The sequence below is a fragment of the Rattus norvegicus genome, chromosome 1 (genome assembly GCF_021556685.1).
Source record: "Rattus norvegicus strain SHRSP/BbbUtx chromosome 1, alternate assembly SHRSP_T2T, whole genome shotgun sequence".
NCBI lineage: Eukaryota > Metazoa > Chordata > Mammalia > Rodentia > Muridae > Rattus > Rattus norvegicus.
In genome coordinates this window covers 164,179,410-164,192,819 of record NC_141534.1, presented here as the reverse complement: position 1 = coordinate 164,192,819, position 13,410 = coordinate 164,179,410, and the positions used below count along the sequence as shown (strand labels likewise).

At 40.4% G+C, this 13,410-nt stretch overlaps 1 protein-coding gene across 1 annotated transcript in view; it reads right to left on the bottom strand.

Annotated features, from left to right (window-relative positions):
* Positions 1-13,410, bottom strand: part of Gab2 (GRB2-associated binding protein 2) — a 198,070-nt gene that overhangs the window by 10,628 nt on the left and 174,032 nt on the right. The gene's annotated exons all lie outside the window — the stretch shown is intronic.

Below are 13,410 nucleotides of genomic sequence, written 5' to 3'. Positions count from 1 at the left end.
GTTTTTTCTCTTTTAAGTCAGCTCATGGACATTGGTGCTTGCATTTTAAAGAACTAATTTAAACTTCACCTATAGGCTTTATCTTTTACCAGGAATCATGGTTTGTTGAGAAAAATCTGGTTCTTTCCTGAAGTTTAAAAATATGTAGGTAAAATGACTTCCATTTGGGAACTACACTAGGATAGGAAATGGTATTGCTTTTATTCATTTTAAATAATGGTAGTGGGAGGTAAGGCAGGCTTTAAAGGAATTAACAGGTAAGAGGACAGTTTACATTCAGTCCTAGCATTGCTACTGACATATCTGTGAACATCAGCATGACGTTCTCCCAGGTGTCAATTACATTCAATGGTCTACCTGGATCAGAGGCTCTCTAAGCCTCTCATTTACAAGAGTGGTTGTTAAACTGGGTTTTGCATAAGTACAGTGTTCAATTGGAGAATGAGGTTTGAGTAACAGGGAGCCAGGTCTGCTTTCTATCTCTGATGATCCTTCAGAAGGATTTCATCTGAGGGAAAAAAGAATCAACCCCTTCAGAGGGTTTATAGACAAGAGGTATAAGTAAAAACCTAGTAAGCTTTTGGAGCTCTTATCAGAATAAGGTGCAGGCTCACACTCACACCTCTGTGTTTTCCTGGGTGGAGTTTGAACTGAGGATCACTGGTGGATCATCATCTGCTTTCCCTTAGCGCCTTCGTTGGAACTTGCTACTTACAGATGTGGCCACCAGGTGGTAGTACAGAACAGTGCCTAGAAGTTTAGACAGAGGGATGAACGAGGTGTGCTGGCTGGTTCCCCTTTACATGGGCCATTGATGGCCCCAATATTCAGTCTCCAAATATTTACCAGTTCTTCACCTAGGTTTTTGTTTTCTCTTCCTTCCCAGTCACTTCCATACACATAACCAAGGCAACAGCTATGGCCCAAGAGAAATGAACATCAGAGCTGAGGCAGGAGAATCAATGGCAGGTATAGAGTGTTCATATTTGTCTTTGGTATGTTTTATTTTATTATTGTTTTTGAATCTCCAACCTTCTGTCAGATGTCCTTATATGACTTTTTTTTTTTCATTCCACAAACACTTGATGATGTCCTCCTCCCCGTCACAATGGATACAGAGGTGTTACCTGCTGTGTGCTTAGAAATCACAGGAGGTGCCATTCCTGAAAAACACTATAGTCAAGTATGAGTCTGTCAGTGGCCACATTAACCTTGCCTGGTGGGGTGGTGTTAGAAAGCCTTTTTCACAGACATCCCATCTGAGTGAATCTAGAAAAAAACCAAAGTCCAGAAAAAAGCAAGACAAAATAAAGGCATTTCAGTCTGGGGCTGAAGAAGTTTAAAAGAACTCAGCAACTTTAAATATCTACATGCTGCTCAGGCTGGAGGAGGCATGCTGGAAGGTAAGACAGACAGAAAGGCAGATACTGCGTAATCTCACTCATATGGAATCCAAATCACTTATCTCAAAGAAACAGAGTGTAATGGTGGTTACCAGCAGCTGATATTATAATAAAATCACACAGTGGTATTTGTTAACTTAAAAGGTTAGGTTGTTGGGGCTTAGCGATGTAAAGGAAGTTGGCAGTCTAGGAAGACTCCAGGGCAGGGCAGAGCCTCACTGGTGTGCTGCAGTAAAGTGAGCATGTTCCAGAATGGACTGCGGCCCTTTCTTCTTCAATCCATTCTGCTTGACTCTGGACTTGGGAAACCAGAAGTGGTAAGTCAGTTACCCATACTGGTTTCTCATGACTTATTCAAGTCTTACCCAAATCTACTCCAACTCAGTTCCTTCTCATTTTTCTTCTGGATCAATGAGAATGTTAACGACTGATATGACACTTTCCCAGACTTTTAGAAAGTTTATTATTTTTAGCCACATAATTTTATATTTCTTCTTTATAAAGAAATATATAATTTCCACATAATTTTATGACTCATATTGTAGTATGATTTTGCTTTTTTCTCTCTACTAGACTCTAAGTATATTAATGATGGAAGGACCACTTTGATTTTTTTATTGGATATTTTATGTATTTACATTTCAAATGTTATCCCCTTCTCCGGTTGCCCCCTCTCTAATGTTCCCTCCCTCTGCTTCTAGGAGGATGCTCCCCTTCCAACCCATCCACCTCAACACCCTAGCACCCTAGCATTCCCTTAAACAGGGAAAAAGAACCTTCACATGACCAAAGGCTTCTCCTCCTATTGAGGCCAGACAATGCTATTCTCTGCTACATATGTGGCTGAAGCCACGGGCCCTTCCATGTGTATGTACTCTTTGGTGGTTTAGTCCCTGGGGACTCTGGGGATCTGGCTCATTGATAGTGTTGTTCTTTCTATGACCTCTTTTTTTGTTGTCTGATTGCTCTGGCTAGGACTTCAAGTACAATATTGAATAGGTAGGGAGAGAGTGGGCAACCTTGTCTAGTCCCTGATTTTAGTGGGATTGTTTCAAGTTTCTCTCCATTTAGTTTAATGTTTGCGACTGGTTTGCTGTATATGGCTTTTACTATGTTTAGATATGGGCCTGGAATTCCTGATCTTTCCAAGACTTTTATCATGAAGGGGTGTTTAATTTTGTCAAATGCTTTCTCAGCATCTAATGAGATGATCATGTGGCTTTTTCTTTCAGTTTATTTATATAGTGGATTACCCTGATGGATTTCCATATATTGAACCATCCCTGCATCCCTGGGATGAAGCCTACTTGATCATGGTAAATGATTGTTTTGATATGTTCTTGGATTTGGCTTTTGAAAATTTTATTATTTCTGTATTGATATTCATAAAGGAAATTGGTCTAAAGTTTCTTTCTTTGTAGAGTCTTTGTGTGGTTTGGATATAAGTGTAATTGTGGCTTCAAAGAATGAATTGGGTAGTGTTTCTTCTGTTTCTGTTTTGTGGAATAGTTTGGAGAGTATTGGTCTTCTTTGCAGGTCTGATAGATTTCTGTACTAAACCCATCTGGTCCTGGGCTTATTTTGGTTGGGAGACTTTTAATGACTGCTTCTATTTCCTTAGGGGTTATGGGACTGTTTAGATGGGTTATCTGCTCCTGATTTAGCTTTGGCACCTGCTATCTGTCTAGGAATCTGTTCATTCCATCCAGATTTTCCAGTTTTGTTTAGTACAGGCTTTTGCAGTAGGATATAATTTTTGAATTTCCTCAGTTTCTCTGTTATCTCTCCCTTTTCATTTTAGATTTTGTTAATTTGTATAGTGTTTCTGTGCTCTCTGGTTAGTCTGGCTAAGGGTTTATCTATCTTGTTGATTTTCTCAAAGAACCAGCTCCTGCTTTTGTTGATTCTTTCTATAGTTCTTTTTGTATCTACTTGGTTAATTTCAGCTCTGAGTTTGATTATTCCCTGCCGAAGACTCCTCTTGAGTGTATTTGCTTTTTTTTTTTATTAACTTGAGTAATTCTTATTTACATTTCGAATGTTATTCCCTTTCCCGGTTTCCGGGCAAACATCCCCCTAATCCCTCCCCCCTCCCCTTCTTTATGGGTGTTCCCCTCCTCACCCTCCCCCCATTGCCGCCCTCCCCCCAACAACCACGTTCACTGGGGGTTGAGTCTTAGCAGGACCAAGGACTTCCCCTTCCACTGGTGATCTTACTAGGATATTCAATGCTACCTATGAGGTCAGAGTCCAGGGTCAGTCCATGTATAGTCTTTAGGTAGTGGCTTAGTCCCTGGAAGCTCTAGTTGCTTGGCATTGTTGTTCATAAAGGGTCTCAAGCCCCTTCAAGCTCTTCCAGTTCTTTCTCTGATTCCTTCAACGGGCGACCTATTCTCAGTTCAGTGGTTTGCTGCTGGCATTCGCCTCTGTATTTTGCTGTATTCTGGCTGTGTCTCTCAGGAGAGATCTACATCCGGTTCCTGTCGGCCTGCACGTCTTTGCTTCATCCATCTTGTCTAATTGGGTGGCTGTATATGTATGGGCCACATGTGGGGCAGGCTCTGAATGGGTGTTCCTTCTGTCTCTGTTTTAATCTTTGCCTCCCTATTCCCTGCCAAGAGTTTCATTTGTTCTATACATCTAGGGTAATTCAAGCATTTGGGCTAATAGCCACTTATCAATGAGTGCATACCATGTGTGTTTTTCTGTGATTGGGTTACCTCACTCAGGATGATATTTTCCAGTTCAAACCATTTGTCTATGAATTTCATAAAGGCATTGTTTTTGATAGCTGAGTAATATTCCACTGTGTAAATGTACCACATTTTCTATATCCATTCCTCTGTTGAAGGGCCTCTGGGTTCTTTCCAGCTTCTGGCTATTATAAATAAGGCTGCTATGAACATAGTGGAGCACGTGTCTTTTTTATATGTTGGGGCATCTTGTGGGTATATGCCCAAGAGAGGTATAGCTGGATCCTCAGGTAGTTCAATGTCCAAATTTCTGAGGAACCTCCAGACTGATTTCCAGAATGGTTGTACCAGTCTACAATCCCACCAACAATGGAGGAGTGTTCCTCTTTCTGAACATCCTCGCCAGCATTTGTTGTCACCTGAGTTTTTGATCTTAGCCATTCTCACTGGTGTGAGGTGAAATCTCAGGGTTGTTTTGATTTGCATTTCCTTTATGACTAAAGATGTTGAACATTTCTTTAGGTGTTTCTCAGCCATTCGGCATTCCTCAGCTGTGAATTCTTTGTTTAGATCTGAACCCCATTTTTTAATAAGGTTATTTGTCTCCCTGTGGTCTAACTTCTTGAGTTCTTTGTATATTTTGGATATAAGGCCTCTATCTGTTGTAGGATTGGTAAAGATCTTTTCCCAATCTGTTGGTTGCCGTTTTGTCCTAACCACAGTGTCCTTTGCCTTACAGAAGCTTTGCAGTTTTATGAGATCCCATTTGTCGATTCTTGATCTTAGAGCATAAGCCATTGGTGTTTTGTTCAGCAAATTTTTTCCAGTGCCCATGTGTTCCAGATGCTTCCCTAGTTTTTCTTCTATTAGTTTGAGTGTATCTGGTTTGATGTGGTGGTCCTTGATCCACTTGGACTTAAGCTTTGTACAGGGTGATAAACATGGATCGATTTGCATTCTTCTACATGTTGACCTCCAGTTGGAACAGCACCATTTGCTGAAAATGCTATCTTTTTTTTCCATTGAATGGTTTTGGCTCCTTTGTCAAAAATCAGGTGCCCATAGGTGTGTGGGTTCATTTCTGGGTCTTCAATTCTGTTCCATTGGTCTATCTGTCTGTCTCTGTACCAATACCATGCAGTTTTTATCACTATTGCTCTGTAATATTGCTTGAGTTCAGGGATAGTGATTCCCCCTGAAGTCCTTTTATTGTTGAGAATAGTTTTAGCTATCCTGGGTTTTTTGTTATTCCAGATGAATTTGCAAATTGTTCTGTCTAACTCTTTGAAGAATTGGATTGGTATTTTGATGGGGATTGCATTGAATCTGTAGATTGCTTTTGGTAAAATGGCCATTTTTACTATATTAATCCTGCCAATCCATGAGCATGGGAGATCTTTCCATCTTCTGAGGTCTTCTTCAATTTCTTTCTTAAGAGTCTTGAAGTTCTTATTGTACAGATCTTTTACTTGCTTGGTTAAAGTCACACCGAGGTATTTTATATTGTTTGGGTCTATTATGAAGGGTGTCGTTTCCCTAATTTCTTTCTCGGCTTCTTTCTCTTTTGTGTAGAGGAAGGCTACTGATTTATTTGAGTTAATTTTATACCCAGACACTTTGCAGAAGTTGTCTATCAGCTTTAGTAGTACTCTGGTGGAACTTTTGGGATCACTTAAATATACTATCATATCATCTGCAAAAAGTGATATTTTGACTTCTTCTTTTCCGATCTGTATCCCTTTGACCTCCTTTTGTTGTCTGATTGCTCTGGCTAGAACTTCAAGAACTATATTAAATAAGTAGGGAGAGAGTGGGCAACCTTGTCTAGTCCCTGATTTTAGTGGGATTGCTTCAAGTTTCTCTCCATTTAGTTTAATGTTAGCAACTGGTTTGCTGTATATGGCTTTTACTATGTTTAGGTATGGGCCTTGAATTCCTATTCTTTCCAGGACTTTTATCATGAAGGGGTGTTGAATTTTGTCAAATGCTTTCTCAGCATCTAATGAAATGATCATGTGGTTCTGTTCTTTCAGTTTGTTTATATAATGGATCACGTTGATGGTTTTCCGTGTATTAAACCATCCCTGCATGCCTGGGATGAAGCCTACTTGATCATGGTGGATGATTGTTTTGATGGATTCAGTTTGCCAGAATTTTATTGAGTATTTTTGCGTCGATATTCATAAGGGAAACTGGTCTGAAGTTCTCTTTCTTTGTTGGGTCTTTGTGTGGTTTAGGTATAAGAGTAATTGTGGCTTCATAGAAGGAATTCGGTAGTGCTCCATCTGTTTCAATTTTGTGGAATAGTTTGGATAGTATTGGTATGAGGTCTTCTATGAAGGTCTCATAGAATTCTGCACTAATCCTGTCTGGACCTGGGCTCTTTTTGGTTGGGAGACCTTTAATGACTGCTTCTATTTCATTAGGAGTTATGGGGTTGTTTAACTGGTTTATCTGTTCCTGATTTAACTTTGGTACCTGATATCTGTCTAGGAAATTGTCCATTTCCTGCAGATGTTCAAGTTTTGTTGAATATAGGCTTTTATAGTAAGATCTGATGATTTTTTGAATTTCCTCTGAATCTGTAGTTATGTCTCCCTTTTCATTTCTGATTTTGTTAATTTGGAAACACTCTCTGTGTCCTCTCGTTAGTCTGGCTAAGGGTTTATCTATCTTGTTGATTTTCTCAAAGAATCAACTTTTGGTTCTGTTGATTCTTTCTATGGTCCTTTTTGTTTCTACTTGGCTGATTACAGCTCTTAGTTTGATTATTTCCTGTCTTCTACTCCTCCTGGGTGTATTTGCTTCTTTTTGTTCTAGAGCTTTTAGGTGTGCTGTCAAGCTGCTGACATATGCTCTCTCATGTTTCTTTCTGCAGGCACTGAGAGCTATGAGTTTTCCTCTTGGCACAGCTTTCATTGTGTCCCATAAGTTTGGGTATGTTGTACCTTCATTTTTATTAAATTCTAAGAAGTCTTTAATTTCTTTCTTTATTTCTTCCTTGACCAGGTTATCGTTGAGTAGAGCATTGTTCAACTTCCATGTATATGTGGGCATTCTTCCCTTATTGTTATTGAAGACCAGCTTTAGGCCGTGGTGGTCTGATAGGACGCATGGGATTATTTCTATCTTTCTGTACCTGTTGAGGCCCATTTTTTGACCAAGTATATGGTCAATTTTGGAGAAAGTACCATGAGGAACTGAGAAGAATGTATATCCTTTTGCTTTAGGATAGAATGTTCTATAAATATCTGTTAAGTCCATTTGGTTCATGACTTCTCTTAGTCTGTCTACATCTCTGTTTAATTTCTGTTTCCATGATCTGTCCATTGATGAGAGTGGGGTGTTGAAATCTCCCACTATTATTGTGTGAGGTGCAATGTGTGTTTTGAGCTTTAGTAAGGTTTCTTTTACGTATGTAGGTGCCTTTGTATTTGGGGCATAGATATTTAGGATTGAGAGTTCATCTTGGTGGATTTTTCCTTTGATGAATATGAAGTGTCCTTCCTTATCTTTTTTGATGACTTTTAGTTGAAAATTGATTTTATTTGATATTAGAATGGCTACTCCAGCTTGCTTCTTCTGACCATTTGCTTGGAAAGTTGATTTCCAGCCTTTCACTCTGAGGTAGTGTCTGTCTTTGTCTCTGAGGTGTGTTTCCTGTAGGCAGCAGAATGCAGGGTCCTCATTGCGTATCCAGTTTGTTAATCTATGTCTTTTTATTGGGGAGTTGAGACCATTGATGTTGAGAGATATTAAAAGTGATTATTGCGGGGCTGGGGATTTAGCTCAGTGGTAGAGCGCTTACCTAGGAAGCGCAAGGCCCTGGGTTCGGTCCCCAGCTCCGAAAAAAAGAACCAAAAAAAAAAGTGATTATTGCTTCCTGTTATATTCATATTTGGATGTGAGGTTATGTTTGTGTGCTTTTCTTCTCTTTGTTTTGTTGCCAAGACGATTAGTTTCTTGCTTCTTCTAAGGTATAGCTTGCCTCCTTATGTTGGGCTTTACCATTTATTATCCTTTGTAGTGCTGGATTTGTAGAAAGATATTGTGTAAATTTGGTTTTGTCATGGAATATCTTGGTTTCTCCATCTATGTTAATTGAGAGTTTTGCAGGATACAGTAACCTGGGCTGGCATTTGTGTTCTCTTAGGGTCTGTATGACATCAGTCCAGGATCTTCTGGCTTTCACAGTCTCTGGCGAGAAGTCTGGTGTGATTCTGATAGGTCTGCCTTTATATGTTACTTGACTTTTTTCCCTTACTGCTTTTAATATTCTTTCTTTATTTTGTGCATTTGGTGTTTTGACTATTATGTGTCGGGAGGTGTTTCTTTTCTGGTCCAATCTATTTGGAGTTCTGTAGGCTTCTTGTATGCCTATGGGTATTTCCTTTTTTAGGTTAGGGAAGTTTTCTTCTATGATTTTGTTGAAGATATTTACTGGTCCTTTGATCTGGGAGTCTTCACTCTCTTCTATACCTATTATCCTTAGGTTTGATCTTCTCATTGAGTCCTGGATTTCCTGTATGTTTTGGACCAGTAGCTTTTTCTGCTTTACATTATCTTTGACTGTAGAGTCGATGATTTCTATGGAATCTTCTGCTCCTGAGATTCTCTCTTCTATCTCTTGTACTCTGTTGGTGATGCTTGTATCTGTGGATCCTTGTCTCTTCCTTTGGTTTTCTATATCCAGGGTTGTTTCCATGTGTTCTTACTTGATTGCTTCTATTTCCATTTTTAATTCCTTCAATTGTTTGATTGTGTTTTCCTGGAATTCTTTCAGGGATTTTTGTGATTCCTCTCTATAGGCTTCTACTTGTTTATTTATGTTTTCCTGGAATTCTTTCAGGGATTTTTGTGATTCCTCTCTGTAGGCTTCTACTTGTTTATTTATGTTTTCCTGTGTTTCTCTAAGGGAGTTCTTCATGTCTTTCTTGAAGTCCTCCAGCATCATGATCAAATATGATTTTGAAACTAGATCTTGCTTTTCTGGTGTGTTTGGATATTCAGTGTTTGCTTTGGTGGGAGAATTGGGCTCGGATGATGCCATGTAGTCTTGGTTTCTGTTGCTTGGGTTCCTGCGTTTGCCTCTCGCCATCAGATTATCTCTAGTGTTACTTTGTTCTTCTATTTCTGACAGTGGCTAGACTGTCCTATAAGACTGTGTGTCAGAGTGCTGTAGACCTGTTTTCCTGTTTTCTTTCAGCCAGTTATGGGGACAGAGTGTTCTGCTTTCGGGCGTGTAGTTTTTCCTATCTATAGGTCTTCAGCTGTTCCTGTGGGCCTGTGTCTTGAGTTCACCAGGCAGGTCGCTTGCAGCAGAAAAGTTGGTCTTACCTGCGGTCCCGAGGCTCAAGTTTGCTCGTGGGGTGTTGCTTATGAGCTCTCCTCGGGGGCAGTAACCAGGAAGATCTGCGCCGCCCTTTCCGGGAGCTTCCGTGCACCAGGGTTCCAGATGGTATTTGGTGTTTTCCTCTGGAGTCAGAGATGTGGGCCGAGTGTAGACTCTTCTGGTTTCCCAGGCGTGTCTGCCTCTCTGAAGGTTTAGCTCTCCCTCCCACAGGATTTGGGTGCAGAGAACTGTTTATCCGGTCGGTCCCTTCAGGTTCTTGTGGTGTCTCAGACGCAGCGGATTTCCTGCTCCTGTGCCCTTATCCAAGGGAACCCAGAGGCCGTATACAGTTTCCTCCTGGGCCAGGGATGTGGGCAGGGGTGGGCAGTGTTGGTGGTCTGTTCCACTCTGCAGTCTGAGGAGTGCCCACCTGTCTCGGTGGTGAGCTCTCTCTTCCACAGGGTTTGGGAGTAGTGAGCTGGAGGCAGGGAGCGCGAGATTGGGACTCCCGCTAAAAACTGGAAGTGTCCGGTCCTAGAGGAATTTTGCCTCTGTGTGTCCCAAGGCCACCAGTCAGGTCGCTTGCAGCAGAAAAGTTGGTCTTACCTGCGGTCCCGAGGCTCAAGTTTGCTCGTGGGGTGTTGCTTATGAGCTCTCCGTGGTGGCAGCAACCAGGAAGCTATTTCTAAAAGGTAGATTTGAAATCCAACAGACAAACCAAAAGGAGAGTAGTGATTTCTCCAGGTCTACATGGGCAGGCCCTTGCTGCTGAACCGTGTATTGCTTCTTTTTGTCCTAGAGCTATCAGGTGAGCTCTTAAGCTGTTAGTGTATATTCTCTCTAGTTTCTTTTTGGAGGTACTTAGAGCTATGAGTTTTCCTCTTAGGACTGCTTTCATTGTGTCCCATTAAGTTTGGGCATGTTGTACCTTCATTTTCTTTAGATGCTAAAAAGTCTTTGATTTCTTTATTTCTTCCTTGACCAAGTTATCATTGAATAGATCACTGTTCAGCTTCCATGTGTTCTGTTGTTTCTGTTGTTATTGAAGACCAGCCTTAGTCCATGGTGATCTGATAGGATGCATGGGATTATTTCAATCTTCTTGTATCTGTTGAGGCCTGTTTTGTGACTGATTATATGGTCAATTTTGGAGAAGGTGAGGTGCTGAGAAGAAGGTATATTCTTTTGTTTTAGGATGAAATGTTCTATACATGTCTTTTAAATCCATTTATTTCATAACTTCTGTTAGTTTCACTGTTTAGTTTCTATTTCCATGGTTTGTCCACTGATGAAACTGGGGTGTTGAAGTCTCACTATTATTGTGTGTGGTGCAATGTATGCTTTGAGCTTTAATAAAGTTTCTTTTATAAATATGGGTGCCCTTGTATTTGGAGCATACATGTTCAGAATTGAAAGTTCACTCACCTTGCTAGATTTTTCCTTTGGCAAGTATAAAGTGTCCTTCCTTGTCTTTTTTGATAATTTATGGTTGAAAGTCAATTTTATCTACTCAGCTTCAAAAATAATGACTTTATGAAATTCATAGGCAAATGGATGGAACTAGAAAATTTCAACCTGAATAAGGTAACTCAATCACAGAAAAACACACATGGTATGCCCTCATTGATAAGTATAATTATTAGCCCATATGCTCGAATTGCCCAAGATGCACAGACTACATGAAATTAAAGAAGGATGACTAAAATGTGGATGCTTTACTCCTTCTTTAAAAGGGAAACAAAAATATCCATAAGAGGAGAAAGGGAGGCAAAGTTTAGAGCAGAGACTGAAGGAACGGCCATTCAGAACCTGCCCCACATGTGGCCCATATATATACAGCCACCAAAACTAGATAAGATGGATGAAGCTAAGAAGTGCATGCTGACAGGAACTGGATATAGATCTCTCCTGAGAGACACAGCCAGAACATGTCAAATACAGAGGTGAATGCCAGCATCAAACCACTGAACTGAGAATGGGACCCTTGTTGGAGGAATTAGAGAAAGGACTGAAAGAGCTGAAGGGGCTTGCAGCCCCATATGAACAACAATGCCCACCAACCAGAGCTTCCAGGGACTAAGCCACTACCTAAAGACTATACATGGCCTGACCCTTGGCTCCAACTGCATAGGTAGCAGTGAATAGCCTTGTTGGGGTACCAGTGTAAGGGGAAGCCCTTGGTCCTGCCAAGATTGGATCTCCAGTGTAGGGGATTGTTTGGCGGGGCAGTAATGAAGGGGGGGTGGATGGGGAGGGGAACATAGAGAAGTGGAGAGGTAGGGGTTAGGGGGCTGATGGACAGGAAACTGAGAAAGAGAATAACATTTGAAATGTAAGTAAGAAATACCCAATTTCATAAAAATGGAAGAAAAAAAAAAAGAAAGTCAATTTCATTCAATATTAGAAGAGTCACTCCAGCTTGTTTCTCAGGACCATTTGCTTGGAAAATTGTTTTCCAGCCTTTTACTCTGAGGTAGTGTCTGTCTTTGTCACTGAGATGTCTTTCCTGTATGCAGCAAAATGCTGGGTTCTGCTTATATATCCATCTGTTAGTCTATGTCTTTTTATTGGAAAATTGAGTCCATTGATGTTAAGAGATATTAAGGAATATTGATTATTGTTTCCTGTTATTTTTGTTCTTAGAGGTAGAATTATGTTTGTGTGGCTATCTTCTTTTGGGTTTGTTGAAAGAAGATTACTTTCTTACTTTTTCTAGGGTGTAGTTTTCTTCCTTGTGTTGGAGTTTTCCATCTGTTATCCTTTGTAGAGCTGTCACCTTGCACAAAGCTCAAGTCCAGGTGGATCAAGGATCTCAATGTAAAACTAGATACACTGAATCTAATAGAGGGGAAAGTGGGAAAGAGCCTTGGACTCATTGATACAGGGGAAATTTCTTTCTAAACAGAACTCCAATGGCTCACTCTCTAAGATTAAGAATTGATAAATGGGATTCTGTGAAACTGGAAATCTTCTGTAGAACAAAGGACATAGTCAATAGGACAAACTGGCAACCTACAGACAGGGAAAAAAACCTTCACTAACCCCACATCCAATAGAGGGCTAATATCCAAAATATATGAAGAACTCCAGAAACTAACCACCCCAAACCAAACAACCCAATCAAAAAAATGGGATATAGAACTAAACACAGAATTCACAACAGAGGAATCTCAAATGGCTGAGAAACACTTAAAGAAATGTTCAAAGTCCTTTGTGATCAGGGAAATGCAAATTAAAATGACTCCAAGATTCCACCTTACACCGATCAGAATGGCTAAGGTCAAAACCTCAGGTAATAGCACATGTTGGCAAGAATGAGGAGAAAGAGGGGGAAGAATGGGAGGAGGAAGTGTTGGAGGGCAGAATGGGAGGGGGATAATGACTAGACTGTAAAAAAATATTAAAGATAAAAAATGAGATGATCTTTGGGAATAGAGATACAGCTCATCTGGTAGAGTGCTGGCCTCCCACACATGCCCACACACTTTGCTTTCTGCTGATGGAGGCTGGAGGATTGGGATTTCAAGTTAGTCCTTGGCTACATAGTAAATTCAAGGCCAGCCTGCAATGTGTGAGATCTTGCTGATGGGTGGGAGGGTGGGGGGTGGAGAAAAGAAGGAAGAAATAGAAGGGGGTATCAATTTATCTTTGTATCTGGAACCCTCTGGCTACAATTTTGAGCCTTTCAACAGAAATGGCTTCCTTTGGTATGTGACTCCCCTCAGTGTATCACTTCTAACAGGTTTAATAACCTCTTTGAAACAGAAGATAGATACCGGCTAGAATCTGTAGTATTGCCCAAAAGACTAGTGGGCAAAACAAATCTGGAGAAACTAATTTGTGTACAAAGACAAACGAGTTCTATCTTAACAAAACAGTTCAAAACTATTTCTTTGGCAGTAGATGCTGTACTGAACAGTTACTTATTTTGACAAAACTACTTCATTGTTTTTTTCCCCTTTGTACTTTTTCTCTTCTGCTT